This window comes from Cynara cardunculus (assembly GCF_001531365.2).
Source record: "Cynara cardunculus var. scolymus isolate 2C chromosome LG 10, CcrdV1, whole genome shotgun sequence".
NCBI lineage: Eukaryota > Viridiplantae > Streptophyta > Magnoliopsida > Asterales > Asteraceae > Cynara > Cynara cardunculus.
The window spans coordinates 3,184,061-3,192,725 of record NC_037537.1 but is presented as its reverse complement, the minus strand read 5'-3'; the positions used below and the strand labels follow the sequence as shown (position 1 = coordinate 3,192,725).

The following is an 8,665-nucleotide window of genomic DNA, read 5'->3' as shown; positions in this document are numbered from 1 at the left end:
AAAATGCTCCGATAATGCGGTCTGTTGGGCTAAGGCAGCAGTCTGTTGGGCTAATGCAGCAGCTTGTCTGGCCTGTTCGGCCTCCAAATCTTCCCTCTTCTTCCGTTATGTGAATGTATATCATTTTGATCCCTCACGACGGGTATATATACTTATAACACATGCATATATCGCGATATCAACACATATAAATGAGAACATAGGAAAAATAGAAAAATCCCAGCGAGGGAAATGACAAAAAATCAAATTCCCTCGCTGATTTGCGAGGGATCAGCGAGGGATTCTGATTTTTATGATTTCCCTCGCTGATCCCTCGCTGATTTGCGAGGGATCAGCGAGGGAATTTGTAGAAGAAATTTCCCTCACAAATTAGCGAGGGAAATCACAAAAATCAGAATCCCTCGCTGATCCCTCGCTGATTAGCGAGGGATCTGCGAGGGAAACTTTCCCTCGCAGATTAGCGAGGGATCAGCGAGGGAATGAGTTTTTTTGGAATTTCCCTCGCTGATCCCTCGCTGATCAGCGAGGGAAACATTCCCTCGCAGATCAGCGAGGGATCAACGAGGGAATGTTTTTTTTGTCACTTCCCTCGCTGATCCCTCGCCTGATAGTCGTCGCTGATACCTGGTTTTCTAGTAGTGAATTTTATTTAGTTTTACAATTTTATTACTAAACAAATCTCTCTCTCAATATATATATGTGTGTATATATTAAAATTTCACTAACTATATTTTATTTAATTTTTTCGAATTATTTGAATATGATTTGTTGATGATTCTATTAACAATTAATATATATTTATATAGACAATCATCAGATCATTAATCAAAGCACTCATACTACCGCGCAACGCACGGTTCTCATACTAGTTATATATTATAAGAAAAGTAATSAAGAACTTCTTAAAAATCCCAAAACGATTAATTTTTACAGATTTGTTATATAAAAGATAAGAACTTTTAAAAGAAACCCTAACGCTCAATCAATTCATGCATCCATCCAAATTTATGAAGAAAAAAAACATTCAAAGCTATAATAGAATGTTTAATGATCTCGAGTATCAGAAACATGGTCTTGAACATTTAGTGAAGATGAAACACTTAGAAGTGGTTGGCCAAATACAATTGGCGTCACCATTTGACGCAACTCTGCTACTTCATCCTTCATAAACAACAGCTCGGATTTGGTTGAAGCAAGCTCAGACACTATCAGGACAAGTCTAATAGACATCTTAGTGTGACTCAATTGACCTGACGAGCCGGTTATGTCACGAACTCATAGAGTCGCTCCTAGTGCTCGACACCCTAAACCATCCTCGAATATATGTTGGTATGTTCAAAGCGTGCTTATGTCGATATACATAAAGGTATGGCTGCAAAAAAGCCAAATGAGAACATAAAATTCATTCTTGAAATAGATATGAATAGTCATCTCATAGAATTCTTGATAGAGAATTTAACAGTATAATATAAGAGTGATAAAGGAAAGCTGAATTTTAAGAGCCGTTATTTTCATATTGTCCAGCAACAGATGAGTCAGAAGGAAGTTATCTGCAAACACCAAGGTTTTAGCAAGCATAAATGGAGTCACCATTATGCCTGCATTGTTTCTTAACACAAACTAAGATGGCAAAACAGAGAAGTTAAGCTTTTGTAAGCCAACAGAATTGCACACTCCCTCCATTCCAAAGAAATTAAGGGTTCGTTCTAAGAACCCTTTTCTAAATTCTTTAGAATTCTTGTAGACGTTTGCCGATCACAATGAAGGTTGTAAACTATACCGCAATAAGAAAAACACTGGAGTTTTTTGTGTGTGGAGGGAGTGTTTTTTAAGGTGTAGAATAAGGAGAAAATTGAATCAAGATGCCATGGAATTAAGATCCTACTCCATTGCATCAATTTTGACATATAAGTTTGACTCGGCATGCAATTTAAGTAAAAGTTGTTAGACCCTTTTTCAGAGGTGAAATTTTCAAATATGGAGTGATGTACGGCTTCTAATTTATCATATCAAGTCATAATAAAACATTCATTTTGAATTTTGGAATTGATTCGCGAAGATATTTCCAAATTAGTAGAATATATGAGATATTCGTCAACAATAGTGAAAAGGGAATAATGGCTTGGCTTGGCTCAAGCTGAAGAGAGCTAGAAATCATCATCTAGTAGGTAGGTATGTATATACTACAAATACACCAGTCAGATAAATGAATTCAATTACAGTGAATAAGAAGAGTAGAAATACCATGGTTCTGTTGGATGCAGATCCACGGATTTTACTCTTTCTGATCTTTGTGCGAGTTTCGTATGCCAAAAGTACTTATAATTAGCGTATATACGTCTCTACTTAATAAGAATAACAACAATTACAGTAGCCACAATACCTTGATCTCGAGTCTGAGAGGTTATCCCAAAGTGATGAAACGAAACAAAACCAGATCCCAAAAGATAGTCAAAAATCCCAAACAAATCATACCAAGATTCTAAAATGTGATTAAACCAAAGATCAATCAAACGGATCCAAATCAAGATGTAGAAAAATGAAAATCAAGTAACCTCACGATTGTTAAGAGATAAAATTAAGCGGTTTGATCGAGAAAACAATTATTAATATCAGAACTCTAAGATCCGAGTGAGAGATCCGATCATACAACCCGAACAAAGAGCGAGGTAGAATGAATCTCCATCTGAATTGAGCGATTTGTGAGTGTTAGGGTATAGAGACGTTATCGTTCAAGCCCTAACTCGAAGATATGAAAACGAATTGAACTCGAGGTCGACAACAAAGACCAGCAGCCGGAATCAAAATCAAAGATCGAAATGAAAGGGAAATCGTGGAATTGCAGAACCCTAATTCGAATAGAAATCGTGAAATCATCAAAGAGAAATCGTGGAATCGCAGAATAGAGACATTTTGAGAATCGTCGCTAAAGCTTCTGACTCGATTTTTGGAGACAATTTTCATAAAAAAAAACATCTCTAAAAGCTTTAGAGATGGTTTCTGTAGCGGATAATTTAATTCCAAATCAATCTCTAAAAGTCATCTTACATTTAGTTACACTCATCATTTTTGTCATGTAGTTTCTTCTCTAAAATTCATCTGTAGATACGCTTCAAATCCTTCTCTAAAACCTTGTTCCTTGTAGTAATAGTTAATGCTAGAATTGCTAAAATAAAATAGCTGCTGAAACTTGATATAATATTTTTTTTATAGATTTTGACTTTTGAGAGCATCTCCAACAGTTATGCTAGAAGAGAAAAAAAGGAATTTAACAACTTTTTGCTCCAACAACTGTCATCTTGTATGTTAAAATAGAGAAAAGATGATAAGATCGTAAAAATCTCTAAATAGAGAGATAAATTATTATTTTATACTTTTCCACCAATAAAAAGTATTGAACATAAATGTTTAGGAGAGATAAATATTATTTAATTAAATGTATTGAATATTTTAGTAATATAGTTAATATTAGAATTGCTAAAATAGAGTAATTGTTGGAGTTGGATATTTTTTTTTTAAAGATTTTGATTGTTAATACTCTATTTTAGAGAAAATACAACATAGCCGTTGGATATACCCATTACAACAAAATTGGGTTAATAGGACACCACTAATTTTTAAGCGTATTAATAGATCATTTTATAGGACTTAATATAAGACTTAATTTATAGGACAAAAAAATTAAAACGTCATATCTAAAATCATTGTAATAAGTTTATACAAAGGTTTTAGGCGTTTTAAAAAGGTTTTTAGGATGCTTTTAATACAAAACAGCTCATCAACAAATAACCCCATCTTTTTATAAGGCACTTGTTTTTATAAAAAACTTTTTCAAATAGCGTCCTATGAACTTAATACAACATTTTTATATAAGACACTTTATTTTACAGTCTCATAAATTAAGTCCTATAAAACGGTCCATTAAGACACATAAATTCTCTTTGTCGTCCTATAAACCCGATTTTGTTATAGTATATATAGTCGTTTTCGTTTTCCTGTCTTCTTCTTTGTTGATTCGACTTTTCTTTTCATTTGTTTTATTAAAACCATATAAAATTAAAACAATATAAAAAACTTAAAAATTAAATATTTAAAAATAAAAGAAACAAAAACTATAGAAAATTAAAAACATATAAAAACAATAGAAAAATAAGAATAAAAAAATTAAAAAAATAATTAAATGCTGCTGCCCAGGATCGAACTGGGGACCTTTTGTGTGTAAGACAAACGTGATAACCACTACACCACAGCAACTTATGTTGATTTTCTTTATGTATTCAGATATTTATATTTATAATAAATCAAGAAATCAAGATAAATTTATTTTGAATATTTGACCAAAACGTAGTCAAATCATCGATCCACCGATCTACGTGACAATTAGTTAATGGGACCCATTATGGGACAGACAGTACAATACTAACATATGATCATTATGTTTCAATCAGGTTATTCTATTCCATCTCTTAGAAAGAAAAGAACTTAAATCAAAATACTTAATAGCATGACGATACATTTATACAAAACTTCTACTCCCGAACATACGCAATGAAACTGTAGACATTCTCATCCGTGATTACTACGTCCTCCCCGAGGACGGCGTAGTTGGTAAACACCCTTCTCGGGTACATAGGTTCTGTGCACCACCAATATATAAGCGATTCAATCCCTCAATATTTTAAATTCTCATTTATAAATCACGATTCTTTCTATACATCTCAAGTTAATCTTATTGCGCTGTGATTTGTTTTATCGTGTTTCTTTTAGGGTTATCTCAAATGTGTATAACACATCACCAACATGTATTAACACAAATCTACAACTTTAAAGATTTGTCTAACAAGACCGACAATTAGAAATCATGAATTTGTCAGTTGGAATTTTAACATAACATAACGGATGTTTGCGAAAATTTCTTGTTGGTTATGCTGAAACAAAATAATCAATGAGATAAAACAGGGTTACTTGATACCATACTTTAACAATACAGTTTCTTTATAAAAAAAATATATAATCAAAATCGGGATATCATACCTTAAAGATAGAGCTGTTCATGGGTGAGATGACTCGTTAGACCCGGCTCATCCAGCCCGCTAGAAATACAGGGTTGGACAACCATTATCGAGAAAATGAACGGGCCCGGGTTTGTTCGTTAGAATTAACGGACGGACATGAACAATGTGAAAATAAATATGGACAGGCTCGTCTAGCCCGTTTATATTTTATAATTAATATTTTTTTATCATTAATTAAAATTATACTAGTATATTTCAAAAGTAAATTATTAAAGTTATAGGACGAGACTCTTTGGTTATTCTTGAGAACTCAAAAGGCTAAGGGGTTATTTGTTTATGGAAGTTTGAATTTTGTTTTTCATTTCTTTCTCCACTTGTTGAAAACCATGTATCATTTTAGTTGCTTAAAATTTTAATTGTAACAGTGTTTTTTCTTTACTTTTTGATTCCACATTTGTTAATTAACTGCTTTTGATCAAGTTTATATATTTATAATAGTTACACTTTTTAGGCCCGTTAGACCATGCATAATCCCGACCCATTAGACCCTGCACAAGCCCGACCCGTTTATAGAGCGGACAATGGCAAGTTGATGATAATTATAAATTTGGCCTTATAATCGTTATTGGTCTAAGACCAGAAAACATTCATCTCATAATTAAAAAGTAAAAACAAAACTTAACATCCATTACTGATCATCACAAGTTCTTTTCAACCCGTATAATTGTTGATTTCTTTTACCAGAAATTTCACCATATGTCGTTATTGGACTCGTTTCATAAGGTCAATCATTGTGTTTTAAATAGTTACCGTGATCTTCATTTTACAATTAGTATTTATCTGAAGAAATAACAAAACCGAGAAACAACACATTTATGATTGAAAATTCTTACCAATCATCAAAACAAGGGAGATGTAAAATATAAATCCAGAATTCTACATTTCAAGTAGTTGTTGTGGTCTTCATAACGTATAAGACGCATAACGTTTTTCTTTGTTTTGAATGTTTTTTTACATGTATCACTACAATAAAATTGGGTTTATAGGATGTTTAAAATGTCTAAATGTCCTAATAGCATACTTTATAGGACTTAAGTTTATAGGACCAAAGTATAAAATGTCATATCTAAAAGTGTTACAATAGGTTTATAGGATGCTTTTAAACGTTTTAACAAGTTTTTAAGACGTTTAAAGGAGGTATCTAGTTCCTTATAAGACAACATTCGTTCTCCTCCGCAACCGATATGGGATCTTAGAATCCATCCCTCTTGGAAGCCCAACGTTCACGCTGGCACACCAGTCTGATTCTCGACTCAGAAACCATTTGTAACATCTCAGGTCAAACGTACCAGATATTGTCCACTTTGTCCACACCTGGACTCACGGTTTTAAAATGTGTCTGATAGAGTAGTGTAACAACCCTCATAATCCCATATACATAAAATTCACATCATCATACTCATAATACTAAAAACAGTATTATTACAAAAAACATGGACTAACAAAAAGTATCTTTAATACATATATGAACAATCTATTATCATCGCTTAAACTTTTCCTTTGCCCTTATCTTGCAAAGTACGCTGACCTGCAAAATAGGTTAGTCCAACAACTGAGCGTTAGACCAAAAGGTCTAGTGAGTGTATAAATCTGATACAAACAATATACGTTCCAAATAATCAGTTCAGAATCAAACCTGTTCTGAAACATAAGCATATTTATGTTTCTCGCGGTTACACCGCCATTACATCTCTCTCGTGGTTACACCGCCAATATATCTCTCTCGCGGTTACACCGTTACATCTCTCTTGCGGTTACACCGCCAATACATCTCTCTCGCGGTTACACCACCATTTCATCTCTCTCGCGGTTACACCGCCATTTCATCTCTCTCGCGGTTACACCGCCATTTCATCTAAAAAACATTTCAAAAACTTTCTATCTCTTTATCCGGACTTGAAGTCCGGTCAATCTTGTCCGGATAACAAGTCCGGTCAACTTTAACATTTGAAATTGAGTTAACATCTTTGTCCGCATAACAAGTCCGGACAATACATCACTTATAACGTTATCCGGTTTAAAGTAAACCGGATGATACACCGCACAACCCTTGACCGGTTTAAAGTAAATCGGACGATACACCGCACAACCCTTGACCGGTTTAAACAATATCTGGTCACCCCTTGACCGGTTTAGGAAAGACTCCGGACAAGGCATGAGCGGTTTATTATCCGGATATCAATCCGGATACCACTTGAACGGTTTAAGCAAGAATTCACATTATATGAAGCCGAATTCATAATAACCAGTTCCAAATGCTTTACAAGTTGTATGTAAACAATTCATATTCAAAACTCTAATACACTCACCTTTAGAAATTGAGAATCAAAGCCTTTGAAATCCTCTTCTTCCTGTGCAATCCTTCTGATTCTTCAGAGAATAACTTTCTAAATATAGTAAGAGTGTACCTTCTATTCTCAAACAAAAATCTATATATACTATTTCAAAATGGTGGGCGGCTCTCTAGCCGACCTCCCCTTTCTCATTTAAAATAAAAGAAAACTTTAAATTACCACATATGTATATATATATATATATTACACATATACATACATAACCATATATATATATATAACAACCAGAATATTACAATATTCCCTCCTTAAAAAAATTCCGTCCCGGAATTCCATTGAGTAAACAGATAAGGATATTTCATCCTCATTTTCGATTCTGATTCCAAGGTGGCGTCTGGTCCCTTATGATAACGCCATTGAACTTTTACTAACCCAATCTCTTTGTTTCGTAACTTCTTTACTTTGTAATCAGTAATCTGTTAAGGGGTTTCTTCAAAACATAATCTTTCATCTACCTTAATCTCAGGTAATGGTACTGCCACATCTGGACTTATTAGACACTTCCTCAAATTTGACACATGAAACGTGTCATGAATTCCACTTAATTTCAAATGAAGTTCTAACTTATAGGCCATTTCCCCAACTCTTCCAATAATAGGAAATGGTCCAACATATCTTGGACTTAACTTCCCTCTTTTTCCAAAATGTACCATTCCTTTCCAAGGTGATACTTTCAACATTACTTTATCACCTATTTGAAACTCAATCGGCTTCCGATGTTTATCTGCATAACTTCTTTGTCTATCTTGTGCCGCTTTCATCCGTTCTCGTATTACTCCAATTTTATTTGCAGTTTGCTGAACTAACTCAGGTCCAGCTAACTGTTTCTCACCTATTTCATTCCAGCACAAACGAGTTCTACATTTTCGCCCATACAGAACCTCAAAAGGTGCTGCCTGAATACTTGAGTGGTAGCTATTGTTGTATGCAAATTCAACCAAAGCCAAATGACTATCCCACGACCCTCCAAAATCAATGATACAGGATCTCAACATATCTTCTAAAGTTTGGATAGTGCGCTCACTCTGTCCATCAGTCTGAGGATGATAAACTGTACTTAGCTTAATTTGTGAACCCATTTCTCTCTGAAAGCTCTTCCAAAACATAGAAGTGAAACGACTATCTCTATCAGAAACAATCGATAGAGGAACACCATGTCGTGTCACTACCTCATCAATATATAATTTTGCCAATCTTTCCATCGAATATGACTCTTTCATAGGTAAGAAGTGTGCA

General features: G+C 34.0%; 1 non-coding gene across 1 annotated transcript; it reads right to left on the bottom strand.

The window, feature by feature from the left end:
• Positions 1 to 4,181: 4,181 nt before the first annotated feature.
• On the bottom strand, positions 4,182 to 4,254 carry TRNAV-UAC. Its single transcript has one exon. It is a non-coding gene; the product is annotated as a tRNA-Val (tRNA).
• Positions 4,255 to 8,665: the final 4,411 nt, after the last annotated feature.